A 13,172-nucleotide genomic window follows, 5' to 3' on the forward strand; every position below is an offset into this window, starting at 1 on the left:
GGACGGGTAGTGGTCATGATGGTTTTGGAGGGATGCTTGGATCTGGTCATTTTCCCAGATTCACAAGCACCGCAGAGATGATCCTTGAGGAATTTGACAGATTTGATGCCAATGACATGCTTCTTCCTTGCAAGTGTGTGCAAATTCCTCATGCCTGCATGACCTAGTCTTCTGTGCCACAGCCATCCTTCTGAGGTTTTTGCTAATAAGCAAGTGGCTGGTTGAGGACCTGTAGAGAAGTCAACAATGTACAAATCCCCTCTTCTTACACCTTCGAAGACTTTGGATCTGTCAGATTCCATGATGACTACACATCTATATCTACCAAAGATAACAATCATATCAAGATCACAAAGCATCGAGACTGACATGAGGTTAAAACCAAGGGATTCAACAAGCATCACTTTGTCCATATGCCTATCCTTGGAAATAGCTACTTTGCCAAGTCCCAATACCTTGCTTTTACCTTTATCAGCATATGTGATTTGCTTCAGAGGTGATGGAGTTAGTGGCATATTCATCAGTAGGCTTTTATCACCAGTCATGTGATGTGTGCAGCCACTATCGAGAACCCACTCAGTGTTTTTGGGTTTGTCATCCTGCAGATGAATTAGTACAGCTTACCATCTCATATGCTTCAAGTTTGAAGAATATGATGCTAATTTCATCAGTTTAGTGATTTCATCACTACAGAAATGTAAGGACGTGTGAAATATTTCTATTTCATCAATCATTAGCTTGCGTCCTATCAAGCATTTCCTCAGGTCTCCAGCAAATTCTTCAGATGATGATTTTCATCTGGAGACCTGACCTGCAGAAGTGATTAGTTTGATTTCTTCACCACCCACATCTGAAGGGGTGGCAAAGCGTTCAACATCCTGCGAGCACCATATGAGAAAGGTTGCATTGAAGCTAATGCACTTCTCTTAACAGTAGGGGGGTTAAAGTACTCATATGAGTATGCAGAGAACTGGTTTGAGGATTTATGGACATAATGATTTGAGGAGTAGCGCTCATAATCATATTCCTTGTAGTTTCCCTGCATGTTAGACGCAGAAGCATGGGTACGAGCATAGTTTTGACCAATTGAGGATTTTGATTCTCTTGAAGACTTTGGTCCTCCTGAGGAATTTGATCTGGGGTTCAAATTCTTCAGAGGTGATGTCATGAGGACATTCACTTGAAGATTTTCAAGACAACTTTTGGGAACCCAGATTTTCCTCAGAGGAGGGCCATTCCTGCAGTTAGTTCCAACATATCGAGCAAATACTTTACCAGATTGATCTTTGAACAGTTTATAGTTGGAATCAAATGACTCATCCGAGGAATAGGATAATTCACATGAGAAGCCAGTTAGATTAGATGGATCAAAAGGAGGCCCAGTAGCAGCAACCCATGAGGTTTTGGGATACTGCTCAGGTTTTCAATAAGATCCATCAGCATTCAATTTCCTCTCAAAGTCAATTCCTTCTTTCCTTGGGTTCCTGTTCAGGATCTGCTTTTTGAGCACATCACAAAGGATTTGATGTCCTTTGAGGCTTTTGTACATGCCTATCACGTACAATTCCTTCAACCCTGCATTTTCATCAGTGACATTTGTGTTTTCCTCAAGTGAGGAAATTGACACAACAGGTGCAGTTGAAGAATCTGTAGCAGTGGTAGCATTTGAAGATTCTGGTGAAGAATTAGCAGTTTCACGATCAATGCATTTAAGACATGGAGGAATAAATTCAACTTGACTAGCGCTGATCTGTTGAGCTAGTAATGAATCATTTTCCATACGAAGATCATCATAAGACATCCTCAGCTTCTCAAGATCAAGCTTCCTTTGAAGAAATTCGTAGGAAAGCTTCTCATGATCAGTGAGGAGTGTATCATAATGATCCTGAAGAATATCAAATCTAGACTGAAGATTTTTCATGTCATCAGTGAGGATTTGATTAAGATTCATTTCTTCATTCAACAGATCATCACTTTTGTCTAGCAGTTTTTGAAGCTTTTCCATAGCAGTTTGTTGTTTAGTGGCAATGATGGCAAGTTTACTGTAACTGGGTTTTTGGTAATCATCATGTTCACAGTCACTTGAGTCAGAGGAGGAGGCATTATGTGATACCTTTGAACCTTTTGCCATGAAGCAATAGGTTGGAGCGAAGTCATCAGCATAGTCATCAGTATGGATGGTGCACTCATTTTCTTCAATATTGAAGATTGACTTGCTGACGAAATTGGTTGCTAGTGCAAGACTAGCCTGTCCGGATTCTGAATCTTCTCCAGAGCCTTCTTCATCATCGCATTCTTCTGATTCTGCCTCGGAATCCATTTCCTTGCCAATAAGTGCCCGAGCCTTTCTGAAGCTAGTCTTCTTGTGTGAGGAGGACTTTGAAGATGAGAATTTTGAGGATTTCTTCTTCTTCCTTGAGTCAACAAAACTGTCATCCTTGTATTTCTTCCTTTTTGATTCCTTTCCCCAGCGAGGACAATCAGCAATGTAATGACCTGATTTCTTGCACTTGTGACAGGTCCGTTTCTTGTAGTCCTCAGATGCAGATTCTGATTTCCTCATGTCTCTTTTTGATGATTTACCGAACTGGCCTCGTCGTGTAAATCTCTAGAATTTCCTCACAAGCATTGCAAGCTCCTATCCAAATTCTTCAGGGTCACAACTGCTGTCATCTGTTTCTTCTTCAGATGAGGAAATTGCTCTAGCCTTCAGTGCTCGTGGTCTGGAATAGCTTGGTCCATATAGATCTCTCTTTTCTTCTTGCTGGAATTCATGAGTATTTAGCCTTTCAAGAATATCAGCTGGATCTAGCATCTTGTAGTCTGGTCTTTCTTGAATCATCAGAACTAGAGTGTCAAATGAAGGATCCAAGGATCTCAGCAGTTTCTTCACAACTTCGTGATCAGTGATGTCTCGAGCTCCCAGTGCTTGCAGTTCATTTGATATATCAGTGAGGCGATCAAAGGTGTCTTGGCAGCATTCATTGTCATGTCTCTTGAAGCGATAGAAGAGATTGCGAAGAATATCAACACGAGAGTCACGCTGGGTTGATACCCCTTCATTTACCTTGCACAATCTCTCCCAGATCAGTGTTGCAGATCCCAAAGCACTTACTCTTCCAAACTGACCTGGGCTCAAATAGCCACAGATTATGTTCTTCGCTTGAGAATCGAGTTGCTTAAATCTCTTCACATCAGCTGCAGTGACACTAGCAGAAACGAGGGGAACGCCATTTTCCACAATATACCAGAGATCATTGTCAATTGCTTGCAGATGCAGTTGCATTTTGTTCTTCCAGAAAGGAAAGTTCTTCCCTTCGTAGGTGGGACATGGTGCAGTCACCTTGAACATGCCTGCAGTCGACATAACTAAAACTCCAGGTTGTTAAACCAAAATCACACAGAACAAGGGAGTACCTTGCTCTGATACCAATTGAAAGTGCGTTATATCGACTAGAGGGGGGTGAATAGGAGATTTTTAGAATTTCATCACTCAGGAAATTCCTTTTGAGGAAAATTCCTCACTTATGACTAACTTACAGCGAAAACAGTTAAGGATCAGTTGTGCAATCGTTCACAATGGCAGTATTACAGAGTGAAGATTATGAAAACAGATTGCACAGCAAGCAGGCACGCAGAATACAGATGATGATTTACTCAAGTGAAGAATTTGGGGTTGAGGAAATTCAGAGAAAGTCTTCAGCAAATTCTTCAAACCGTCACAGTGAAAGTCATCAACACATAATACAGAGAATGTAAAGAGTTGAGGAATTGGAACCCGATTCTTGGTGAAGACTGTTGTTGATGACCCAGTTCCAACTGTTGTGACAGTTGTACATCTGGTTTGGAGCGGCTTGGTATTTAACCCAAGGACACCCAGTCCCGGAACACACAGTCCCTACCGTATTCTCCTTGAGCTAAGGACACACAGTCCTCGCCCAACACTCGTGGTAAGTCTTCAGGGCAGACTTCCAAACCCTCACAAACTCGGTCACCCGGCGATCCACAATTGACTGTTGGATTGCTCTAGACCATGACGCCTAACCGTCTGGAGGATGCACAGTCCTCAAAGGTAAAAGGCTTCAGTCCCACACAGGAACAACTTCTTCAGTGATGCTCAATCACTAGATTTGGTTTGTGGTTTCGGTGGGTGGTGTATTTCCTCACTGATGATTTACTCTCGAAAGCTCTGAGGAATTGGGTTGCTCTTATGACAAGTGTCAGTTCCTAACGGAGCAGCCAACCAGCTAGTGGTTGTGGGGGGCGGCTATTTATAGCCTGGGAGCATCCCGACATGATTTGACATTAATGCCCTTAAATAATATGACCGTTGGAGTGGATAAGATCAGTGACTTGGCGTGGCTTATCGAAACGGTCGGGACTCTCAACTGTGAGAGTCCTCATGTCACTCATATTCCTCACTTGAGGCTTTTGGTAGGATTTGGCTTGGGTTGAGCATCATGAGGAAATCCATTCCATAGTGTTACTTTGACCCCCTTTAACAGTACGGTGTTCCTATTCATCAAATGCGAAGAAAGTAAAACAAAAAACGTAAATCTTCACGCTTCAATTTCTTCAGAACGATTTTCTTCAGGAACCACCGATCTTCTCAATATCAATATCTTCATGAGGAATATCAATTTCATCGCAAATTCTTCGCGATTCATTTCTTCAGCTTCAGACCAATTTCTTCAACTGAAGACATATATTTTTAGGGGTCGATATTCTTCAAATATCTCAAACTCCTCAATGACTTATAGATCCTGTGTACACTTAAAAACACATTAGATACTTAACCTATAAGTCTTCAAACCACCAAAATCACTAAGGGGCACTAGATGCACTTACATTTCTTCATGAGTCGGTACGGAGGAAGTGCTTTTTCGCCGAGTCGACTGATGAACCTTCTCAAAGCTGCTAAGCAACCTGTGAGTCGTTGAACATCGTGTATTCTGACCGGCCTCTCCATTCGGACGATGGTCCCGATCTTTTCGGGGTTTACATCGATCCCTCGTTCGGAAACGAAGAAACCGAGTAACTTTCCGCTGGGAACACCGAATGAACACTTGGCTGGATTTAGCTTGATATCGTACCTACGAAGGTTGGCGAATGTTTCTGCCAAGTCAGTCAGCAGGTCGGAACCTTTGCGGGACTTGACTACGATATCATCCATGTATGCCTCCACATTGCGACCGATCTGGTCGAGGAGACATTATTGGATCATGCGCATAAAGGTAGCTCCTGCATTCTTCAGACCGAAAGGCATGGCGATGTAGCAGAAGCACCCAAACGGGGTGATGAAAGCTGTTTTCAACTCATCGGGACCATACAGACGGATCTGATGATAACCCGAGTAGGCATCAAGAAATGATAAACGCTCGCACCCCGCAGTCGAATCGACAATTTGATCTATGCGGGGGAGCGGAAAATGGTCTTTCGGGCAGACCTTATTGAGGTGCTTGAAGTCAATGCACATTCGGAGTGACTTGTCCTTCTTGGGCACCGTGACTACATTGGCGAGCCACTCGGAGTGGTGAACCTCGCGAATGAATCTGGCAGCTAGCAGCTTAGCCACCTCTTCTCCGATTGCCTTCCTTTTGTGCGCGGCGGACCGGCGCAGGCGCTCTCGGACGGGCCGAGCAGCGGGATCCACATGCAGTCGATGCTCAGCCAACTCCCTAGGTACACCAGGCAAGTCAGATGGCTTCCATGCGAAGATGTCCCAGTTCTCACGGAGGAATTGGGTGAGCTCGGCTTCCTATTTGGGATCCAGGGTGGTGGAGATGTTCGTTGGGGCGGCAGACTCGTCCGTCGGGTGGATGCTGACCTTCTTAGTCTCTCCCGCCGACTGGAACGCGGACTCAGAAGCTGGCTTCTTTGAGCGCATTAAGTCGGCGGGGTCGACTGTCTTCTTGTACTCTTCGAGCTCGAGTACAGCCATCTGCTGGTCGGCGATCCTCGACCCCTCTTGCAGACACTCCTCGGCTCGCTGGCAGTTGCCGGTGATGGTGATAACGCCTTTTGGACCGGGCATTTTCAACTTCAAGTACACATAACACGGTCGTGCCATGAAACTCACATATGCCGGGCGGCCCAGAATTGCATGGTAAGCGCTCTGGAAGTCCACCACCTCAAACATGAGCTTCTCCTTGCGAAAGTTCTTGTCGGAGCCGAAGATGACCTCCAATGCGATCTGGCCGAGTGATTTGGCCTTCCGCCCTGGGATGACTCCGTGGAACTGCATATTGCTCTCGCTGAGTCTGGACATTGGAATGCCCATCCCCTTGAGAGTGTCGGCGTACATAATATTCAATCCGCTGCCGCCGTCCATCAGGACTTTGCGCAGTCGGACTCCTTCCACCACCGGGTCGACGACCAGAGCCTGCCTTCCTGGGGTGGGGACATGTGTTGGATGATCCGACTGATCGAAGGTAATCGCAGTCTGAGACCATTTGAGAAACTTGGGGGCAGTCGGAACGACCATGTTGACTTCTCTGTTTACTAGCTTCAGTCGACTCTTGCTTTCGACGTCAGCGAAGATCATGAGGGTTGCATGGACTTGGGGGAACGGATCCTCCTTGTCCTCCTCATCCTGTTCAGGATTCTTCTCACTCGGCTGCCCTTCGCTGAAACCCTGGATCAGGAGACGGCACTGCCGAGTGGTGTGCTTTGCGTATATGGGGTTACCTTCCTCATCCATCTTCGTATGGATTGGACAAGGCTGGTCCAGGATGGGATTGTTGAAAGGCTTTTTCTTGGGGGTGAACTGCGCTTTCCCTTTGCCCTTGAATTTGGCGCTGGTTACAGCTGCAGCTTCTGCTAGCGGTGTGGGCGGAACCTTCGGTTTCTGCTTCCGAGTGTTACCTCCGTCAGCATCGCCGACTGTCTTGTGTTTACCGCTCCGGATGCGGTTCTCTTCTTCGCCATTTGCATAGCGAGTTGCTATCTCCATCATCTTGCTCATGGAGATGTCGCCGGTTCGACCAAACTTCAAGTACAGCTCCCTGTACCGCACGCCTGCCTTGAAAGCGCAGATTGCTTGATGCTCGGTGACGTTCTCCACCGTGTGGTAAAGAGTCGTCCATCGCTGGATGAAGTCGCGCAAGGGCTCATTCGGCTTCTGGACACAGTGTTGAAGCTCCACAAGACCTGCAGGGCGCTTGCATGTTCCTTCGAAGGTTCTGAGGAACACTCGGGCTAGATCTGCCCAACTGTAAATGCTTGAGGGGGCCAACTGGTTCAGCCAAGCTCGTGCCGAGCCGTCGAGCATCAGAGGGAGGTGCTTCCTAGCGACATGGTCGTCTCCTCCTCCGATCTGGACCGTCACTCGGTAGTCGTCTAGCCATGGTTCGGGCTTGGACTCTCCTGAGAATTTACCGATTCCCGCAGTCAATCGGAAGTTGGGCGGGATATCAGCCGAGCGAATGGCTCGACTAAAACACTCGGGGCCAGATACGATGACCCTGCTTCCACTCGGACGGTCCATATCGCGACCATCGCGGTGGGCTCGACCCCTGTCAACTCTTCGCTGAGCGATTCGGCCCCTTGCGTCGGGTCTTGGGTCGTAAGTATCGCCGACTGAATGCCGATCATCATGATGCCGGGACCCGTAGGGCCCACCCCGCGGAGGGTGCGTGAGCGACGGCGATACTGATGAGATCCAGGGCTGTGAACCGATCTATGCGTATTTGCATGGACGGAACTATTGCGGATCCGATTGTGTGACTCGGAGACTGCCGAATTCTGCTGCTGCGCCGTGCGCAATAGGGCTCGGATTTGTTCGATTCCCCTTCCTGCCTCTGAATCAGTCGGCTGGAGGGAATCGGCAATCTGGGCAGCCGCGGCCAGGTTGAGGAGAGGTGTCTGCAACACCTCCACGTTGCTCCGCCGAGTGTGTCGGCTGGTAGAACGACGAGGCGGACGACGCGCACCGGATGCTTCGCCAACTTCACCTCGGTCGGCTTGACGAGGATCTTCATGGGAGTTGGCCATGTGTACTTCTGCTGCAGGCCCACGACCCACGTACTCGGTAGGAAGCTCAGTCGGAACCGAATCCGAGCACCGGGAGCGTGGGGCGACTACAACAGACTCCAGGACTGCCACCTGAGAGGACGCAAACTAGCGCGCTCGGGCATGCTGCACCCAACGTTGTAGACGCGGACTGCGTGATCGCCTGCTGCGGCGCGCGACGAGGGTGCAAGCCGGCAATGGAGCCGATTGTTGGAGAAGAAGAACGCCGCGAGTGCCAGCACGGAAGTGCGTGGCCCCGCGACGGGGAAGCGCCTCGACGTCGAGAGGTGCATCCCGAAGCCACGCCGAATCATCGACGACGAAGGAGAGAGCGCCGAAGAGGATCTGGTGACCCATGCTCGAACCTCCACCAGACGACATGATGAAAGGAAGTAGTCGCAAACTCGCCGGAAGTCGCTTAGACGCCTGCCCCACGGTGGGCGCCAACTGTCGTGGGTATAAGCCTGACAGTAGATGTGTAGGGTACGAATGAGATGGGCAGAGTCCTAGCTACGGCGAGGTTGTATGAGTTCAGGCCCCTCTACGGTGGAGGTAATAGCCCTACGTCTCAGTGCTCCTAGAGCTTGTTACCGAGTGTAATATGGAGTACAATGTTTTTCTAACCCTTTTACCAGTGGGGGAGGGCGGCTTATATAGAGTGCGCTGCCCTCCACAACGGTTCTGATTCAAGGGTGGAGTAGTGGCGATTGAATGCATGTGTTACAGGTAACGTATGCTATAAATGCTAGTTAATGCACCCGGAAACGTACGGCAGTTTCCCTCCAGGGAGGTTACGACGCACCGAGTGTATCCAGTCGGTAGGTCCGGTGTCCTCCGAGTCTTAGTCTCCGACTGGATGATTCTGGGCCCGTTACCGACTGAATGATGGGGACACCTTAATATAGTCGGGCATACTTAAGGTCCTGTCCCTTGCGTGGGGTAGTCCTTGGGTAGGACCTGTAGGACAGGCCTATGACCCTACCCTAGGACTATGACCCCATCACTGCCCAAGTTTTCATCGTCACATATGTCCACGACGCCGGTGCCGGTCTTAAATAGCGGGATTTAGCCATGAGTGTCAAGCCGCAGTGGCGCCACGCGACGTTCACACCTTGTGGCTCCACGGTGGCATGTGACTCCACCTTTGCGGCCTTGGTCGCAAGGGTTGCAACTGTCTCCCGCGTCCTCTGCCTCGCACGACTGGCATGTTGCTTCATAACATCGGACAGGTTGTGATGCACGCCGCCGTTTACACGAATTCAGATCCAAATGACGCGGGAAGACGTGCTACCGAAGGGATTGCGCCGCCACCCTAGTTTTGGGGTGCCAGACGGACCCCATCGCCTCCGGGTGCGGCTGAAGTGGAAAATTGGCACGACCACTCAACTAGGTTTCAAGTACTTCTAACCTCATCGTCCCACGTCCAGTCCTACCGCCATCGCCGCTCACACACAAAGCTCCGCCTCATTGGATGCCAGACACCTGGATAGTGGCACAACGAGAAGAAGCAATGCCCAATGCAAAGCCTAGCGCGGCCTCAGTGGGTGATAGCAGCGGTACGATATCGAGCTCGTGCAAATGAAAAGATGTAGTAGTTTGTAAGGGCAACATTTTGAACCATTTATTTTGTTAATATTTTTAGTGCATATAACTTCACATTTGAATTTTAATAGTTTTGATTGGATAGACTTGCATTTGCACATTAAAAAAATTAGGCCTTCATTAGTTTGCTCCGGATAAGTTTAATTTCTGAATCCATCACTGATTATAGGGCACAAAAAGACAAGAACCATGTCCTGAAAATGAAACACAAGCACCTGAGGGAGTGAGGGATGATTGCTTGCTGCCTGTTATCATGTTGCCGCGAGACCGAAACCATTCGAATTCAAATCCATCATCGATGCTCTTGGCTGCTTGCCCTTGGACACCCTTTCTGAATCACCTTGTCATTCTCCTATTTTCCTACCAGCCGTTTGGGATGGTTATAGAACCTTTTCTGAAAGTTTTGTTGAATATTTTTTTCATTTTTAAATTTCAGGGAACATATTTGAAAGTTGGGAATGTTTTATTTTGTTTGAGATTATTTTTTACAATTCATGGATGTTTTCTGAGTTTCATGATTATTTTTTGTTAGAAGAGATAGAGAGGGATTGGTGTGGAATATGATGCATGTTGTATTGAGTCTCATGAACGAGTATATACAGAAGTACAGATTTGAAGGGCAAGAAATCTCTTCTAAAGATAAGGTACGAGACGGATTACAAATCCTAGACTATCAAATACATATACACTAAATATATCTCTAACATCCCCCCGCAGTCGTAGTGCTACCATTGCAAACAATAGGAGCATCGCGGACGATCAGACTGGAGAGAGTAACAGCCGACGGGCTGACATCCCCTGTAGTCGCAGCGGGAGCGTCGAGGACGGTGTCGCGTCGCGGACGCATGGATTGTAGAGGAAGCCGATGAGTTGCTCAAGCGAGGTGTTTGCCCTTTGTGTCGTTGTCAAAGTAGCCGAGAGCGTGGGTGGTGTAGTCGTGTGAAGAACCTCGTGATCGATGTCGAGTCAGGGTAGCCGGTGTCGGGAAGTCGCCGTGGAGCCGCGGACGCAAGAAAATGTCGAATTAGTCATAGGCGCAGTGGTGCGTGGGGAAGAAGACATAGTTGAGATGCGTCGGGTCGGGTTTGACAAGTCCGGGGACACATCACGGACAAAGGCACGCATTGAAGTTGCCAACATTGCGAATGCGTAGACGGATAAAGTCGATGTTGGTGATGCTTCGCTTCAGGCTTGCGTGGTTTGAAAACACACCAAAGACGAATGCATACGTCGGTGTTGCCAATATCAGGCATGCATAGATGGGGATCTGCATAAGCTATTACTCTATGTCAAGAGGACTAGATGGTAGAGAAGGTCTTGATGACAGTTACGGTGCAAATCAGCGGGACCGATGTTGATGACGATGAATTTAAGCCCACTCATTATCTCCTCACCCCGGTTCTATTCAAAAAGGTCCTCCCCGATGATATATATTTTTTCATTTGCACTATCCCGCGTGTCGTCCAGCAAAACCCCTGTCAGCTGCGGTGTACTCCACTAGAGTAGACGAGCTGCATGTCCGGTTAGCCGCCAGCATCAGGCATCCGGCCACGTGCATAGGGATTCATTCAGGCCTACTACCTTCTCGGAGACGATGACGGATGCCTCATCGATCTAGCAAAGGCTGGGATTAATTCATCTTGCATGCACACGTGACACGACTACACATGCTATTGCCTCCTGAAGATAATTAAAAAAAACTTTTGGCGATCAGAAAATGCAGCTTGTGACATGTGTTAGAGTAAAACAAAATTGAATGAAAGTAATGGACGATCAGTCCTGATTTCTATTGATTCTCAAGTATATATACATCTAAAAAAGGTGTGAAGAAGAGGTGTCTGTTCGGAGGCATCCCTCTAGAACAGGTGCCTCTTGGCAATAGATAGAGAAAGAAGACACGACTGTTCAAGTTGGACACATCCCTTGAATTAATGTACTAATTAATTTCTAACAGCATGATCGAACTATCCCCTGCTCCACCTAGATTACCCTATCGTGCCATTCAAAGTCGATCTTCAGTGAGAAGGAAGGGTACCGGTGTGTGCGTCAGTAGCTTGCTTGCCGTTTCCTCTTGACCAAAGCATGGGGTTCTGCCTAGTGCTTTCTCAAGGAGACTTGTCCCAGGGCAGCCTTGTTCCAGCTATACAAGGAAATAACCTTATAGTCAAGACCTCGGTAGTAGCGTTGGTAAAAAAAAGGGTTGCTGCTAATTAGTAGTAGCGCTGATCCGGTGAAGCGCTACTACTAACACCTTAGCAGTAGCGCTGGATATATACCCAGCGCTACTCCTAAAGGAGGCCCAACGAGGTGCACCGATGGTAGCGTTAGTAGCAGCACGCGCTTGTGTAAAGCGCTACTGATAAGTTGAATAGCAGTAGCGCTTGCCTTAAACAAGCGCTACTGCTAAGTATATCTACTCCACCTTATCCAACCGGCCGCTCCTCTCCACTCAAATTCATTCTCCCCCCGCACCCCCCCCCCCCCGGTCGTCCGCCGCCGCCGCCGTTCCCGTCGCCCGTCGTCTTCTGCCGCCGCAGCTCCTGGTGCTCCTCCTCCCTCCTCCCTCCTCCTCCTCTCTCCTCCCTCCTCCCACCCCCCGTCGTTCGAGTTCATCAATGTTTTATGCAAAATTTATAAATCCAAATGTTCATCCAAATGTTCCTACGACCAGAATGGTGCAGAAGGGATGAGAAGGTCGCTCCCTGTGGTCTATCGGACTCTCTGTTTGGGTCTGTCCATCCAAATGTTCTGTTTCAGAATGTGCATTCAATTTATTATTTATTTGATCATTTAGGACAGAAACTATGCACAATAAAAACCTGGCGGCTTTAATTTTTTAGTTTCAGAACACAAACCAAAAAGCAGTTAGGGCAGGAATGACTAATGAGATGACCCACGATGTAGTAGTTTCAGTGTGTAGATGAGGCAGCAATATGGGAAAATTCACTTTGGCACATGGGACCATATGCTCCTATGACCGGTAAAAACATGTTAAATGGTCAAAAAAATTCAAACAAAAAATTGGCACGTACATCTCAATATTCCACGTGTGCACGCCAACTTTCATGAAAAACCGATGTTTTTTGTGCCCTGTCTTATGAAAAGCTCACCACATAGAAATGTGACACACATTTTATGTCTTGTACATATCTAGAAATTTTTCATGTGTAGATTTTTCTTGTATATTCATTCGTGTGTTGCTCAAGTAGGTACTAGTTCCTCCAGTTTATCAGGTTCTTGTGTTGCTCAAGTGTCCCTGACATGGGTTGGGTGGATGGGTGGATGGATGAATTAATACATATATCTAGCAATGAAACATTAGTAATTATTGTCTACTGATTAAGTCGATTGATGCAAGGTGTTCATACTTTTTGCACAATGTTATCTGTAAAGATAGCACAACTCGGATGAACATATGTGTGTGATTGTACTTATCTTTTCCATTCTAGTTGCTTAATTTTTAGCATCAGGATTTTTTTGGCATTCTAGTTGTTGCACTTTTTAGCCACAAGTAGTTTATTTCCTTGTGCTACATTTATATTTCAATATAGGTATAATGT

Source organism: Hordeum vulgare, chromosome 1H (assembly GCF_904849725.1).
Source record: "Hordeum vulgare subsp. vulgare chromosome 1H, MorexV3_pseudomolecules_assembly, whole genome shotgun sequence".
NCBI classification, from domain to species: domain Eukaryota; kingdom Viridiplantae; phylum Streptophyta; class Magnoliopsida; order Poales; family Poaceae; genus Hordeum; species Hordeum vulgare.